The sequence below is a fragment of the Piliocolobus tephrosceles genome, chromosome 8 (genome assembly GCF_002776525.5).
Source record: "Piliocolobus tephrosceles isolate RC106 chromosome 8, ASM277652v3, whole genome shotgun sequence".
NCBI lineage: Eukaryota > Metazoa > Chordata > Mammalia > Primates > Cercopithecidae > Piliocolobus > Piliocolobus tephrosceles.
This window is the reverse complement of record NC_045441.1, coordinates 109,239,191-109,256,725: the sequence shown is the minus strand read 5'-3', so window position 1 is coordinate 109,256,725 and position 17,535 is coordinate 109,239,191.

The following is a 17,535-nucleotide window of genomic DNA, read 5'->3' as shown; positions in this document are numbered from 1 at the left end:
TTAGGTTCTTACGCTGTTGAAAGAAGTTGTGTGTGTGTATGAATGTTTTAATATATTCCGGTGTTCTAGAACTATCTAGGCTAGAGAGCCAGGTATGAAAGATCACAGATGCCTTGGAGGTAGGGAAGGAGGACCAGGGCAGATGGTGGCAGGAAAAGAGGTTTCCTCCTGCTGGCAGACGGTGTCCTTCTCGGGGAGGAGTGTGCGGTACACAGACTTGTTGAAAGAGCAGCTGTGGAACAGAGGTCCTGATGCCACTGGCTCAATGAGGATCCCTCCGTAACCAAATCAAACATGGAACTGAATGGAGGCTACTGCCCAGATTCTAGAATACGCGATTGGATTGCTTATCTGGGTCCACTCCCACTCTGGCGAGAGGGTAGAGTGGAAGTCCAAGGCTGGTAATGAAAAGGTATCAACTTTGTTGTTGGTATTGGGAAATGAGATTTGACCTAGAGAGGTGTGTGCTCTGGTGGTTCTTGCTGTTTTTGTTTTGCTCTTTGCCTCTGCCTTCCAAAACCAGTGAAGGAGAAGCTGGGTGTTTCCTAGCCCAAGAAGAGAAACAGTGTTGCAGCTTTGCAGGCAAAGGCAACTGCATTGGCCTTGTCAGTTTCCTCCATGGAGATGGCCTTCCTTCTTAAGTATTTGCATGGCACACCCTGATTCCTCCTTCAGGGTCCAAGCCTAACCCTGGAAAGCTTCCATGACTGGTCTTCTCCCCGGGCAGGCTGACAGGTTGCCTCATCTGTTTTACACTGGTACTTCATATTCTTAACTTAGCCTATCTCACACTGTATTACAATTAGCCATTTATGTGGCGGCATAACCCAATGGTATATTAATTTATGAAGTTTTTTTTTTTTTTTCCTCACTTCTACTTTGTGGATCAGAAAGCAGAAGGCAAAGAAAATGAGAAACGCTGTCACTGAGGGCAGGGGGAAGTAGGAGGTCTCCCGTCTCCTTTGGAGTGTTGTGTATTTGGAAGGGACTGCCGCGCTGCAGATGCAAGCTGACCCAGCTCTGCATTTGCGTGGTTAGGCAGGGCACCAGAAATTACACCCTTTCAATCAGTTTGCCTGTAAACGTTGATATCTATGTATATACAAAGTTTTTGAAATTCATAAGCAAGTCTAGAAATTGGACTGTGTCCGCTGCAGACGCTCTGCAGGCATATCAGGAACTGGAGGCTGTGCTTGGGGAGGAGAGCGTCCATCTGCATGACTTGTAGCTTTGCTCAGCCTCCCACTGGTTAGTTTTCTGAGGTAAACCCCCTTTATGGGCCTGATGAACCCCTGACCTTCGCTGGGTAATTAATAATCTTCTCCTTCTCCTGGGAGACAAATATGATTAACAAACTGTGACAGTGTCTGTTATTCTTAAGGAAGTCACACTGAGATCAGTGTCACCTCCCAAAGGGTATATTATACATCTTACACAAAAGCAAAGTCGTGTAAAATGTGCAAAATTCCTGTGACAAGTTTCTTTGTCCAGATAACATGCTTGCTGGCTGTTTTCTACTAGATAATTTAAAGGTATTCACCATTTAGTTTCTCAAATGAGGCAAGAAAATTGGGATTGGATACGTCCGTTAAACCTGTTGCAGATGAGGTAAAGCATGTGTTTGGTGGATGCCAGTAAACCTATCTCACGGGTCTGAGGGAGGAGAGGTGTGCCTGGATGTCACCCAGGACTTGAGTATACCTCTCTCCCCTTGGAGGGTTTGCTGACCATTACCAGGGCCTTTGGCTCTAGAGGAGGGACCATGCCTTTTGCCACCCTGAGACAAAGTCAGCCATGCCTGCTAGGGCTCCTGGACTGCCCAGGCAGATAAGACTTCACATCAGCCTGTGATTGCCCTTTGGGATTCTGCAATTACTTTCTCATAATGAAAAGAAGCTAAACACGCCTGACCTAAGAAGGATCCCTAATTTGGGCAGTATTCTAAAACATACAGCAAGGCCTTGGTTTTTGAAGGGCAGTATAATCTTTTTGGAGGAATGTTGATATTTAATTGCTGCCAAGTCATATGGTCATTCCAGGCAGAGGGAACAGCAAGTGCAAAGGCCTTGAGACAGGACCATGTTTGGCATCTTTGAGGATAATAAAAGAGGCCAGCATGGACAAAGAAAGTAAGTGAGGGAACCAGTTTCAAATGTATTTGTCATAATTATTCTAAATAAGTCAGGAGGTCTTAATTTAGTAAATAATCTTTGATAATAGAAGTAGAAAAAAATCATGGTAAATTCAATACTTTTTCTTTTTTGCTCTGAGTATTACCTATTTTATCTGTAGCTCTGATAATTTGTTAGTTAACTTACCAGGTAACTTCGGGCAAGTTACTTAACCTGTGGGCTTTTATTTCCTGTGCTTAAAATGAATAATTGGGTACATGTAATATTTCATGTCGTATTTGGCTTTAAAAGCTGATCTTGCATTGGGTTATCTTAATACTAATTAGTACTTCCATTAGAAGGCTTGGGTCAGAGGAAGCCAAACTTAAATCAGTAAATACTGGTGCTCATTCAACGTCTCTAGAAGGGTTGGTTAGAAGAGACTCATACTGCTAAGGTTCATCTGTAGATTTTAAAGTTCTTCCGTGTTTATTATACTCATAGAGAAAAAGATCACAGGCTTTACCCAGGCAATGTGGTTCTCATTTGACAAAATAAGTGAGTTTTTAATATAGCTGTGGTCATCTCAAGGTCACAATTAATAAAACTTTTGGAGCTTTTAATGTACAATTATATGGCATAGCTTACCAAAAGTTGAATGAGCACTCTTAGCAATAAAGAGTGTATGGAACAACTTCTTTTTTTTTTTTTTTTTTTTTTTTGAGAAGGCTGTCTCCCAGGCTGGAGTGAATGGCACGATCTCCGCTCACTGCAAGGTCCACCTCCCGGGTTCCCGCCATTCTCCCGCCTCAGCCTCCCGAGTAGCTGGGACTACAGGGGCCACCACCATGCCCAGCTAATTTTTTTGTGTGTTTTTAGTAGAGTCGGGGTTTCACCGTGTTGGACAGGATGGTCCTGATCTCCTGACCTGGTGATCCACCCGCCTCGGCCTCCCAAAGTGCTGGGATTACAGGCGTGAGCCACCGCGCCCAGCCGGAACAACTTCTTAAAAATCATTCAACTTCAACTATACCACAAGACTATAATAACCAAAACAGCATGGTACTTTTTACAAAAACAGATACATAGACCAATAAGACATAACAGAGAGACCAGAAATAATGCCACACACCTACAATTATCTGATCTTCGACAAAGGTGACAAAAACAAGTAATGGGGAAAGGAGTCCCTATTCAATAAATGGTGCTGGGATAACTGGCTAGCCATATTCAGAAGATTGAAACTGAACCCCTTCCTTAAACCACATATAAAAATTAACTCAAGATGGATTAGACTTAAATATAAAACCTAAATATAAATATATTTATATATATTTAATTATATATATTAATATATATAAATAAATATATTTATATATATTTAATATTTAATAAGACTTAAATATAAAACCTATCTTCCCAGGAAGATAACCTGGGAAATACCATTCTGGACATAAGAACCCTCAAAGGTTTCATGACAAAGATGACAAAAGCAATTGCTACAAAAACAAAAAATGGCAAATGGTACCTAATTAAACTAAAAAGCTTCTGCACAGCAAAATAAACTATCAACAGAGTAAATAGACAACCTATTAAATGATAGAAAATATTTGCAAACTGTACTTTTGACAGAGGTCTAATATCCAGAATCTATAAGGAATTAAACAAATTTACGAGCAAAAAAAAAAAACAACTCCATTAAAAAGTGGGTAAAAGACATGAACAGACACTCTTCAAAAGAAGATACACATGCAGCCAACAAGCATGTGAAAAACTGTTCAGCACCATTAATTATTAGATAAATGGAAATCAAAACCACAATGAGATATCATCTCAGACCAGTCAGAATGGCTATTATAAAAGAATAAAAAAAAAAAACAGATGCTGGCAAGGTTGCAGAGAAAAGAGAATACTTATACACTGCTGGCAGGAGTGTAAGTTAGTTCAGCCACTGTGGAAAGCAGTGTGGTGATTCCTCAAAGAACTTAAAACAGAATTATCATTCGACCTGGCAATCTCATTATTGGGTATAAACCTAAAGGACAATAAATTGTTTACCACAAAGACACATGCACACATATGTTCATTGCAACACTATTCACAATTGCAAAGATGTGCAATCAGCCTAAATGCCCATAAATGGTAGACTGTGTAAAGAAAATATGATATATAAAACACCATGGAATACTATGCAGCCATAAAAAAAGAATGAGATCATGTCCTTTGCAGCAACATGGATGGAGCTGGAGACCATTATCTTTAACAAATTAACACAGGAACGGAAAGCCAAATATTGCATGTTCTGACTTCTAAGAGGGAGCTAAATAGCAAGAACACATGGACAGAAACAAGAGAACAGACACTGGGGCCTACTTGAGGGTGGAGGGTAGGAGGAGGGAGAGGATCAGAAGAAATATCTACTGAGTACTAGGCTTATTACCTGGGTGATGAAATAATCTGTACACCAAACTCCATGGCACACATTTACCTATATAACAAACCTGCACATGTACCTCTGAACTTAAAATAAAATTTAAAAGAAGAAATAAAATAAAATCCACTCTCAGGAGTTTGTGTCCAACATCTTTGATGGATATATTACAAGCTGAAACAAAGAATAGCAGTTACCTTAACCTATTGTCTTTCCATTCTTATCTTCTATTACTTGGCACTCTGCTTTCTACCTATGCTACTCAGTGTGTTTTAGACTTTTATATGTCTTCTGCCTTTTCTTTCTGTTACTTGGAATTCTTCCACCACTACCCTCAACTCCCACGTAACCAGACTTTAGTTGTCAAAATCATACCCATACATCAAGATCCATACCAAATATTTCCTTACTCATGTAACTCTTTCCTGATTCTCCCAAGAAACTCAATCTTTTTCTCCTTTAAAACTCATAAGATGTTATTTGCTCTTTTTTAGCGACACCGATTTTATTCTCTTGGAAACATATCCTCCCTTCTTTTTTTTTTTTTACATTGCAAGCTTCTTGAGGGCAGGAACCACATCTTTCTCATTTTTGTACCTCCAACTATAAGAGGATTCTCAAATCTGCAGACAAAGGTTCGTAGTCTTATTAAAAAACAAACAAAACCTTTCTAATGTGTATAGGAAAATGCCTATATGCGTTCTTCTTTAAAATACTTGCATTACTGGAGGAAGCTATTTTCCATATTATCATAGATGACTATCATCCTTTCTATTTCATCTGTATTATTAGCAAAGAGACTTGTCACATTTATCACATTTTGATGACCAGAATTATTTTCTTTGTGTAAGTCATTAAAGTTAAATTTGATATTCCTTTGGAAAAGTCCTCCACCTGGACCGTCTACAACCAAACAGCATAACCCAGAAGGTTAGGCTATTAGCTTTGAAACGGCTTTGATTAGCTAGCTGGCTTACAATCCTCTCTAATGTTTTGAGCATGTCAGTCCCCAATAAAGGGTGAGCCAGGTGGAAGGAAGGCACAGTTTTTTTCTTTATGAGCCTTGCCAGGATAAATGTCCTAGGAGAAATTTTCCAAAAATTTACATTTCTTGTGATTTTAAAAAACCAGAAAATTTAAAAGGGTTTTTAGAATATTATCCTATATTAATTGCCCTTACTTAAGGGGTATAAAAAGTCTATTTAAGAAGATTTTTGGAAAGATTACGGATGAAAGTCTGAGCTAAAAGTCATTGGTTCATATTTCATTAGTCCTTATGCTGGTTGTCATCAGTAAACCTTACACTGGACACTTGTCCATTCCTACGAAAATAACACTCTTGCCTTTATTTCTATTTTTTAGCTTCCATTAAACCAAGGCTTAGACCTCAGTCTTTTTTAGACATAGATCAGATTACCAGAAATAAATTTAATGTTGAAACTCTCATTTAGCAGCTAAATTGAGTTTATCTGCCTCTATAAGGGGCCAAGGTTATATCTCCTGGTTTATTTGGAAAATTCCTTTGAACATATGAAATGCATATAATGAATTTCTCCAATTAATAACAGCAATGTAAAAAACCTTGGGATTTTAGATATTGTCGAGATATGTTTCATATCATATAAAAAAAGTTAGCTCTTTGAATAGTTCATTCACAACAATTGTGTATCTTACTATCATTTCCATTATTTATTCATCACAATAACTCCAACTTAGGTTCAGAAAATACACATAATATACATTCATTTATAATTTCATTCTTTTCTTCAAAGAAATCTGATATGTGCTTTCCTTTCCTGACACGTGGATTGAATAACTTTTTTTTTAGCAGCTGCTTTTTTCAAATTTAATCTTGAAACAAACTGCATCAAGCTTGGTGTTAAAAGTCTATCTGATGAAAATCTTTCCAATTTTATTATTATCTTTAGATTTATAGCTAGACAACGCATCAGTCATTTGTAAGTTGAAGTAGTATTTCAAAATAAGGCTTTCTTTTTGTTTTAGTAATATGGCTTTCCTTGCATTGAACGTAGGATAATAATAATTTAGCAGTCTAAAAGCAGCTAAATACTCAATTTTCAGATGAACATTGATTTTCTGGTACTGCCTGTTTGATGTTTTTATATAGCTGAAACCAAGGAAGCTCCATATTGCTCACCGTAATGTTCTTCTGGCTTCCTGCCATGTAAATGGATGTATTAATACTCAGTTCTTGAGAACGTTGTGAAGTTCAGTTAATTAACGTTTATAAAAGCTTCTTGAGATTTTCTGCTGAAAGATGTTACATGAGTTAAAGTTGAATAAAAAGCAAACATGTAGAGCACTCTAGAAATTGTTACTTACAAAAGATAAAATTGCCCTGACTGTCTATTAGCTATTTCTGAATCAATGACTTCTGGTTTCTTTAATTTATTGCAGTGTTTTATGGCTAGTACCTAAAGATGACTTAAAGGTGTTATCATCTCTTTTCATAGTGCAGAAGTCTTTATGAAATTTTGGTCAAAGAGGTTTAAGTAAAGGATTTGTCTGGTGCTTATTCAGGCAGACCATTCAAATCAAGGGTCTCGTAAAAGTAAAATATTAGTTGGAAGATTCACTGTTGCTTCCAAGTGAGTTCACCTTGCAGTGGACACTCTAGTTGTTCTCTAGCATCTAATGTCCATTTCTGTCTTATAGCAATAGAATGCCTAATTTTTTGCTGGGCACATGGCCGTTCTGAATAAAGTCTACATTGTCTACCTTCCTTACATCTGAGTGTGGTCTGTAGTAACTAAGTTATGATCAATAGGATTCAAGCAGAATTGGTTTGTGAAACTTCTAGGTCACATCCTTAAAGAGAGACTGTGCCCTTCTTTCATCCTACTGCTTTGTAGGTAGATGTGGTGACAAGCCAAGTTAAATACATTGGTAGGAAAAACAACCTGAGGATGGAGGAGCAACGAGACAAAAGGAGCTGAGTCCCCGAACAACTCACAGAACAGAGCTGCCATACTAGCCTTGTATTGCCTGCCTGTGAAAGTGTTTAAGACACTATTATTTTGAATCTTGGTTATATACCACTGACCCTATCCTAACTTACACCTATCAACAGGAAAAAAAAAAGCAATTCAGTTTTCAGATTTAATACCAATTTGTTCACTCATGGACCAAGTCTCATTGAAAATCAACCATAAATTTTATTTATGTGCTGGGTACATTAAAAAGTTTTGATTTAGGGGCGTAACTCCTCATGCAGAAATGGATAAAGAAAAATTTCTTTAGTTGCATTTCAAACAGGCTAGAGAGCTCTAGTTTGAAGTGACTTTATCTTCTGAAAGCCCAAAAACTTTATAAAAGTAGTAAAAATGCAGACAAAATATTTTGACTAAAATTATTAAATTCTAGCATATTAGACAGATAAAGCATCTTGACTGATCATTGTACTCTGCCCGACTCTAACTCATTCTTGTCCTTATCAGCTGAATGTCTTAGTGGCAGTAACTGATTTCTTTAAATGATAAGACCCAACAGAGCTAACTGTACATTTCTGTTTTTGTTTTTAAAGGTGACCTCTATTCTAAATTCCTTATGTGTTCAGAATTTATTCAGAGCTCAGGAAGGTGATACTACTGTAACAGATGCTCTTCAGGTATAGTTTTCATTCGCTTGTTAAATATTTTTTGGTTATATGTAAATGGAGAATATACCTTTTTCAATTTTTTGGTCAAGGATTTACGTCAGTGGTTCTATGCATACAGCTAGATAAACTACAAAGTCAAACATGAATAATAAATATATTGCTGGCTTATTGCACCAAATAAACAAAAGTTGCATGTTCATGATGATACTTACATTCTTCACAATTTTTGACCACCAGAAATTCATCTACTTATATATCATTAAGGCATTATTATTTTTTTCTACTGAAAGTAATTACTTTGGTTATCTATTGCTATGTATCAAACCCTCTCAAAACTTGTTGGCTTGAAACCATAATAGCTATTTATTTCCTCACAAATCTGAAATTTGGGCAGTTTTAAGAGGGGGACAGCTCATTTCTCCTCCAAAAGACATCAGCTAGTTCAGCTCAACTGAAGCTGGAGGGTCTACTTCTAAAATGGCTTACTACAATGGCTGCGAGTTGGTGCCAGCTCTGAGCTGTGATATAAACTAGTGGCTTTTGTTTATTTCCCACAATGCGCTGGAGCTTCCTTCCAACATGGCAGCTAATTTCCAAGAATATATATTTGAAAAGACAGAAACAGGAAGCTGCCAGTCTTTTAAGACCTGGGCCTGAAAACTGGCACGACACCATTTCTGCCAGGTTTTGTTGGTCAAGCAGTGGCAGGCCTCACCTAGATCCAAGAAAAAGGGACGTAAAACTCACCTCTTGATGAGAACAATGTCAAAAATTTGTGTCTATCTTTAATCCACTCCAGTATTACACATTTTCCAACTAATATTGAAGACATAATAACAGAAAAAAAAGTAGTTAGAAAAATGAGCAGTAGCAGCCACTCTTCGATTAAGTGATAGAACACCCCCCAAAAGAAGTAATAGAATGATTTGATGACTGTTTTAGAAATATTTCAAATCTTCTATTCCTGTGACTCTCACCTTTTTGGACTCATGATATCCAGTTTAGTAGCAATTATTTTTTTGACAGTATATGTCAGACACTGATGGTTGCCTATCCAGTATTCACTCTAGCCTTCTTTCTTACTGGGAGAGCTTTGAAGTTATTTATGTCAGTAATGTGCATAGGAAAAAATTCTCATGTCCCTGCATTCCTTTGCATCTAAGGATTGCCATGGAACACAGTTTTGGGAAATTCATCTTGTAAACCAAAATCATTAGGTACTGATTCTAGGAAAACACTTTAAGATGACAAACTCGGATCTGTTGTTGTTGTTCTTCATTCTTCCTCTGTCGTCTTGCCTGGATTTCTAATGTGGTGCCTATGCTGCAACAGTCTTGTGATTAACAAGTGATCACAAGGAAGAAAGCAACATGTCCAGAATCAATATGAGGAAAGGTGGACGGCTGGGTTCTTGATGGTCTTGGGGTGTCATCATAGCGGTCTTATACTGTCTATTCTAGATTTCTTGAAACATGATAATCCTGTATGTGGTTAAACTATAGCAATTTGGTTTCTGTTGCATAAAGTCAAATTAAGTTTTTAACTGTATCACTGTTCTGAAAAAGCAACAATTATAATCATGGCTAGAGATTAAATATATATTATAGTAGCTGTAGGAGCATCTGCAGATTCTCCTCTGTTCACTATGTTTCTATAAGAATAGAGCAGACACTGCTCTGACTGCCCTCTCTTCTATATTCATGAGGCAACGTTTTGGCATGTTCAATAAGTTGAGTTCAATAAGTGTGGGCTCTTTTTGCCAGCAGGATGTTACGACATGTTTCTTACCTCTTACCTGCAGCATATTGAGTCCTGCTCTATAATGGGCAACATGGTCCTCTTAGCTCAACATTGCATCTAACAGACAGTATTACACATGGTTATGCCAAAAATAAATAAAAATAGAGTAGTTTATCAATGAAGTGCTTGCAGTGTATCAGTGATGGACCATGGTTTTAACCCATGAAGTATGATTTTGACTAGGTTTTGAAACCATTTTATACTACATGGCTTCAACAGCTGCACCCAAGGGGTAGAGCTGTGTCAGTAAATGAGCATATATTCTGAGTAAATGATAAGAATCTGGCTGCTTTAACAGAGACCGCATAATAGTGGCTTAAACATAATAGAGAGTTCATTTTTCTCTCATGTAAAATCTGAGTTAGGAGGTGGTCTGGGTGAGTTGAGGTGAGTGGATGAGTCAGTAGGTAGGCAGCTGTAGTTCACCAGGAAACCCAGGTTCCTTCTATGTCATTGCCAGGCCATTGCCTAGACTTGATTATGTCCTTATTCACATGGTCAAAGCTGGCTCACAACCACCATGTCCTCATTCTAGAGTTTGGGAATAGAGAAATAAGCAATGATCAAGCAGCTTCCCATAAGAACGTGATCCAGAACTTGCCTACATTCTTTTTGCCTACATCTCATTGGCCACGTATTAACAGGTCACAATCACCTATTAGGAAATGGCTCTGTTAGGAAATGACTCTAGTTGGGGCTCCATGTGCCTAGCTAAAAATGGGAAGGTTCTATCACTAAACAAGAAGGGGAAAATGATGCTAGGTTATAATTGGCTGCCTCTTTGACCACGGGTATCTCATCCACCTTCAGAGGAGGGATGGTCTGTCATGCTGGTGCTGTCATGTTTCTTGGCCCTTATAAGATGTGTCAGACTCAACCATTGTTCATCTGGTACTGAAAGTCTGTGGACCTGCCCTTAATCAGTAATGCTTTTTTCTCTCCAGTTCTCACGAATCCCAGATGGCTAACAATTGCCTGCCTTTCTCTTCTTTGTCTCTGCATTCCTCACGTCTGTCACCATCTCACTTCACTGCCATCTTAATTGATACTTCTTTGCTTTCAATATCCACATTAAAATACCCAGAAGAATTCCAAGTTTAGCAAAAGCTTTATTGAAGATGGAGGGTGGTGGTAGGGGATGAGCGATCACTACACAGAGCATTCCACCTTCTCAGTGGCTTCTGTTACCCTCATCTCCCTTCCCATCCAACCTCTTCACTCTCTCTTCCAAAATGCCCTGTGGTCCTCCAGATTCCTTTTCCTCGGTTAGGCAGAACTGTTTTCCTATTCCTCACAAGCTTTCATACCAGACCTAGAGGGTTCCACTTGTACCCTAAGTGTTATTACCAGCAAAAGTTGTTTTCTCCCTAGAAGGAATTCTAGCATCAGCTGTTGAATTAATAAATTTCCCCACCTCATTGTTAAACGAAATCAACTTGTGCATTTGTTGTAAAAATGTTGTTGAGGACATTTACCTTTACATCACACAATTTCTTCTCTATAAACCTCCATACCAGAAAGCTATTTTAGATTTCAGTGCTAGAAAAAACTTCACTTCTCCTAAAGCATGCTTCCTCCTTTCTGATAATAAGAGCTATATTACTTATCATGATTTCTGAACTGTATAACTGGAAGTCAAATTTACAGCTCTCTCATTGCAATTACGTTAAACATACTATTAGCATATTTCTATTTTCCTGCACTTGCTTGAGTCATTTTATATGTCTATCATATTGGTCTACCTTTTGTTACAATTCATTTTAAAACTTTCTTTTTTAAAAAAGTCAAGATTAAACTAAGTTAATAAATAAATAAGCAGCTTAGAGGTCATTTAAGGCAAGAGTATACAGTGTTTCTGACCTCCTAACTCCTTAGGCAAAAGGCACACTGTGTCATTTACTCTCCTCATTCCCACTTTCCAAGGAAAGAATAACTCAGTGAATATATTACATTTAGATTAAGAATGAAACATTTTTTAAATTAGCTATCACTCACTTTTTTTGCTAGAAGCACCCAAAACTTTTGTGCCATTTTGATCCTTTCAATGTCGCTTGCTTCCAAGAGTATTTGGTCACTTGTTTCACTCTAGCCAACACTGCAATGACCATATTGGTGAGGGCTTCAATTGATTTTAAGAGAGCACAACTTGACAGCACCTCTCCTTATGCCCGTGCCACGCAGTACTCACTTTCTATCCTCAGACATCCTTGATGTTGATGGTGAGGAACTAGACACTATGAGATCTGTTTGATGCTCACATATGTGCAACCTAGAAATGAGGAGGAGCTAGCACCCTCTGGGGTGAGTCTGTGACTAGTGGGAGATGGAAATCAGTAAAGAAAATATTCCACGCCTCCCACCCCAAAAGACCTGCATTACTGTCTTGAGTTACAATCATTGATACAGATTCCTGGAAGATGGCCTTATGGGATTGAGTAATCAGTTGTACCTGATGTCAAACGGTAGCCAGATTGGTAACATGCCCTCATATTGGCCTTCCCATCTTCCCTGCTTCTTTATCTTCCTTTTCACTACTATTTCCCCGGGGTTTACTCTCTAATAAAGGAATAGCAGACAAGGTTTTAACAGAGTTTCAGCTTTCTGGAGAATTTGGGCTAGGATACATGGCTATACTCATGGTCATTCTACTTATAAGATACACTCATGGTGACATAAGTGGCCTAGAGAACAGAGCCTCAGGATGGGATTTTGGAAGTGAATTATTGCTATCTGAAAGCAATAGGGATCTCATTTCTGGTGGTGAGAGGGATGGTGATAACCCTTGGCATGCTGTGGCATCACAGTGACTGATACTCACCTGTGGTTAATTGGGATGAGGTACAGGTTGAAGATGAACTATTGGGATATAAGAAGACTGTGGCTTGACCATTGTGGGGGCAATAATCATGACAAGAATTGTGGAGTAGGTTAGCTTTTGTTAAAAGCATTGGAAGCCTCTCAAAAACACTTATAGCCTCAGCATAGCCAACTAAAGACATGCTGTGAAGATAGAGGTCCTCTCTGTAGCTTTACAATACTGTCATTTTTTGTAACTGCAAGACAGAATATACTGAAAATAAATCCCAGGATCTTATTTTAAGGGGGCCTGAGTTAGTGGCATGGTATTGGTCATAGGTTGAATTGTGTCCTTCCAAAACAAGTGTTGAAATCCTAACTCCTGGCACCTTGGACTGTTACCTCAATTGGAAATTGAGTCATTGCAGATGTAATTAAAATCATACAGGAGCAGGGCAGTCCCTTAATCCAATATGACTGGTGTCCTTATAAGAAGATGAGAAGGGACAGAGAGACAGAGACACACAAGGAGAAACCATGTGATGATAAAGACAGAGATTAGAGTGGTGCAACTATAAGCCAAGGAATGCCAAATATGGCCCCCAAACACCAGAAGCTAGGAAAAGGCAAGGAAGGAAATCATTCCAGGTTTCAGAGGGATCCATGGTCCTACCAAGAGTTTCACTTCAGACTTTTAGACTCCAGAGCTGTGACACAATAAATTTCTGTTGTTTTAAGTCACCTAATGTGTGGTACTTTGTAAGAGCAACCCTGTGGTAAAAATGCAGAATCACACTACACATTATGTGCTACCATCTTATGGTAAAGGAGTTGCAATAATGGGTACATGGCAAGGAGATTCACTAGTATTACCACGTACCCCATCACCTAAAAGCAGCTGGCCTAACAGAATGGCAGAATAGCCTATTAAAAGCTCAACTAAGGGGCTAACCATGGACAACATGCTAAGGGTTATAACACTGCCCTCCAACTTGTGACATACGTGCCAAATCAATGGTTGGTATATGGTGCAGACCCTTAACAGCTAGAATACAGAGAGGCATGGACCAAGGAGTGCAAGTAGGATTGACTTCTCTCACTATTTTTTCCAGCCAGACACTCTTGTGGAATTTATGCTTTCTGAACCCATACCCTTAGGCCTTGATAGATTAGAAGCCCTGGTTCCCAGGGAAATTCCTTTTATCAGATAACACAGTAAAGGTTTAGCTGAACTTGAAACTGCAACTGCCACTTGCTTACTTTGGGCAAAGAAAGGAGTGTCTGTATTGATGAGGATAACCAACCTGATTACCATGAGGATCTCAGAGTGCTACTAAGAGATAGTGGCAGGGAGGAGTATGTTGGGAATTTAATGGGACATTTCTTGGTGTTGTGTCCAGTGATCATGGTAAATGGGCAATTGTGGCAACCGTGGATCTCAAGATCCAGGCAATGTAAGAGCTTAGACCCTCAGAGATAAAGGTCTGGGTCACTCAATACACAAGAAAACCAGATCAGCCAAAGTGCTAGCCAAGCATGAGGGGATCTAGAATGCACTGAAGGAGGAAGACGAGGTAATGAATATTGATTATGACCCTGGTTATTATGGAACCAGCAATAGACTCAGGAACTGAAGATGGTTTCACTAATTTTTTTTGCCATAGGTGTCCTACTTTGCTGGATTGCATGCTCTAGTAAGGCAGTAGTACATAAGATTTGCCTCTGTCTCTGCTTTCTGTGGCACTTCGCTAAGACAGTAGGATTTACAAACTGGTTCTTAGTTACATATACAAATAAAAATTTAGGAACACACACTTCATTCTCCTGTAAGAGACTAAGGAAAGATATTTGTCTTTTCTTAGGCCATGAAGAGAATCCTCATTGCCTGCCCATCAGTCACCACACACCACACCATCCTTGGAAAACACTGAGACATAAGATCATATCAAGGATTGTCTTATAGAACTTGGGAGGCTTTAGAGCTGGAGTTCTTTGGGCAATTTATATAACTTAGTTGTCTAACAACATCGGTTGGTGATGGGTATTTAAAAGGTACTGCTGAAATATCTAAAATTTGTAGTAGACATTCTGAGAAGGCAGACAGCTCTGGGCTGCTATATATATATGTATTTATATATAAATTATTATATATATATTTATTTATATTTTAGAGACAGGGTTTCACTCGGTCACACAGGCTGGAGTGCAGTGACAGGATCATCGCTCACTATAACCTTGAACATTTGCACTCAATTTATCCTCCCACCTCATCCTCCCAGGTAGCTGGGATTACAGGTGTGCACCATGCCTAGTTAATTTTTTAAATTTTTTTGTAGAGACAGGGTCTCATTATGTTGCCCAGGCTGGTCTTGAACTCCCCACTTCAAGCAGTCCTCCTGCCTTGGCCCCACAAAGTGCTGGGATTACAGGCATGAGCCACCGTGCCTGACCAGCAGTTTTATTTCTGCTTTTTGGGGAGCAGGGTTTGAGGGGGAGTTATCATATTGGAGTTGGGAACGACAATAGATTGGAAAGGCAGGGATGGAAGCCTGGATTGAGTTAGTTAAGGCAAGACTGAGTGTAGCTAAGAGGAATGATCAGTATTAAGAAATCATAGAAACCTGGGTGAGAACCTGACAGGTGCTCTGCTGTGAGAGCAGTAGCCAGGGTCCAGGAGGTGTGTAGCAGGCAGGCAGGGATTAGAAGTGAGGAGTACGCAAATGCACTGGCTGAGCCCACACACCTCGTCAAAGTCATGGCAGCAATAAAGACTGGGACACTGGGAAATTGAGGCACGATCTCTTTTGAAAGCCAGCCTTTTATATATGCTTCCTGGGTCTCTCTAGACTTCCAGGTAATTAGCAACCCTAGATCCAAGGCTTAAAGACTGATAAAGGTCAGCAGTTCCTTACATTAGGCAACATGAAAATTTTAAAGAAAAAGAACTTCCTTATCTTCTGGAAAAATCACAGTGACTTAGATCCCTATCAGAGAGATACCAATCAGAGTCAGTGCAGACAGAGGTCTTCTTTCTGGTTTCTTTCTTTGGAGCATTTGGGTTTTTATTTCCAACTCAGTCTTTGAGATACAGACAGCCCTTTGGGTGCGGCACAACGTGGACTTGAGCAATTGCTCGGCACTTTGTTAACTGACACAAACTAATTTAAGGTAAGACTGATAACATTTTGCATTATTCTTGGTTGACGTTACAAACTGTCTCCATCTGCTCCCAACAACTCCTGTTGCTAGGAAGTAACTCAAGAGAATAAATGAGAAGCATGCTACTCTTTTAGCTGATAGACTGATCATATATAATATGTCAGTTATTATTTCTTGTCAGAAGCAAAAAATATGAACATCCTTAGATTTCAATAGAAAAATAAGCTAATGACAGTTCTGCTTTTCTTATCTTGCTTCCTTTACTTGCAAGAGCTAATAATTATTGTCCTCATTTGATAGATGAGAAAGATGAGGCTCAGAGAGTTAAGCAACTTGTAGAGTTAATAAGTATAGATTTGAAGCTAGGTCTATTTGGCTCCAAAGCCTGACCTATATCACACTATCAAGTGCCTTGATTATTTTCGCAGACTGTCCACTCACAGATGACAAGAAAACCTTCATGGAGTTATCTTTTTGAAAAATCCACCTTTTTATCACCACTCTAAAATTAATGTGCACTTGATTTGGAAGTTCAGAAAACAGCAAAAAATTAACATGAGGAAATATTAGTGAAATAGTTATAAGTATTTAGTAACATAGATTTAAGTATTAATTGCATTTAGTGAAGAAAAATAAACTCTCTTAAAAAGGAATTGGGTTTAACAGAGAGCCACATTGTGAAAAGCAAAGTCTAGCTTAAGAAATGTCTTTTTATATTGTGGGAATATTCATTAGAATAGAAGAAAGGATGAGAGAGCTACATGCCCAGTTTAAGGGCAAAATCATGAAGTCTTGGCAACCAGTGGTCTGAGAAGTCCTAGGGACAGTGCTATTGCTGCAAGCAACTTAAACTCTTGGAAATTAAATCACAAACAGGCACTATAGTTAATGAAAGCTACCATATTAGACAGCCCTTGAAGGAAAGACCAAATCAAGCTCTAGAGCTTCCTAAGCAAATCCAATTCTCTTTTAGTATTAGAAATGTCTTAGTTAAAGCAAAACCTATCTGGATACTTTTTGCAGCACTCTTTCTGTTCTATTAATGTCAGTGGTTTACAAATATGTTTACGTTGTACTTAGTCTATCATAAAATAGGAAATAATTACATTAGATGCTTTTCAGTCTAAAGAGATAGGGAATTAGAATAGCTAGGCAGCTGAATTTTAATGAAGTGAGGCATATTATAACAGCTGCCTCATTAATTACCTGTATCAGAAGAATATTCTTTCTGTACCTTTAAGAGGAATATAGACCTCTATTTATAACATAGCTCTCCCTTCATGGTTTAGTCATTTTATGTATCAAATCATATCTCCAGTCACTTAAACTCCATATATAAATATTTAATATTACACAAACCAGCTGTAAAAAATATAAAAGGATACGTATATATTACATACATGTAGAGACAGAATCTCACTATGTTGCCCAGGCTAGATTTGAACTGCTAGACTCGAGAGATCCTCCCATCTCATTCTCCTGAGTAGCTGGGAGTACAGGAGTGTGCTTCTATGCCTGGCTTTTCAAAGATTTTTTAGCAGTACCCATCCTGATGTAGGTCACAATATTCTTAAAAAGCCAACTTCAAAATTGCATTATTGATTTTTTTACTATGTCAA